The sequence below is a fragment of the Propithecus coquereli genome, unplaced genomic scaffold (assembly GCF_000956105.1).
Source record: "Propithecus coquereli isolate 6110/MARCELLA unplaced genomic scaffold, Pcoq_1.0 Scaffold10263, whole genome shotgun sequence".
NCBI classification, from domain to species: Eukaryota; Metazoa; Chordata; class Mammalia; order Primates; family Indriidae; genus Propithecus; species Propithecus coquereli.
This window is the reverse complement of record NW_012134152.1, coordinates 1,241-1,863: the sequence shown is the minus strand read 5'-3', so window position 1 is coordinate 1,863 and position 623 is coordinate 1,241.

Genomic DNA, 623 nt, shown 5'->3' with positions numbered 1-623 from the left:
CTCGTCGCCACCCCATGTGCAAGGTATTGGCGTTTAAAACTGTGTCCCGCACTAGCCTTGAGGACAGCACAGTATCAGCTCACTCTGTGTGTGTCCAAAATTGAAAGCAGACCAAAATTTCGGTCACTCTGTTCTAGAATTTTATAAAAATGTCTGGACCTTTCTTGATCTCTGAAAAACCCTGCCTCACTGGGAAGAAAACCAGGTAAAAGCTAAGCTAGGCCAGGTGGGAGCAATCCTCCCACCTCGGCCTCTCAAGCTCTGGGATTACAGGTGTGAGCCACTGAGCCTGGCCCACGGCTCATTTCTTCTACTTGAAGTCAGCTGATTGTAGATGTTAACCGCACCTACCAAATACCTTCGCAGCAACACGCAGACATGCGTTTGATTAAATAACGTGGTACTGTGGTCTGGTAAGTTGACTCACATACACTGCTGAGCAGGTGGCCTCATGGGGGATGGCCTGAAGGACCCCGTGCTTGGTTTAGTGCTCTGCCTTCACCCTCTTGAAATTCTCAAACATTTTTGTTTTTTTTTTTTGAGACAGAGTCTCACTGTGTTGCCCAGGCTAGAGTGCCGTGGCATCATCCTAGCTCACAGCAACCTCAAACTCCTGGGCTCAA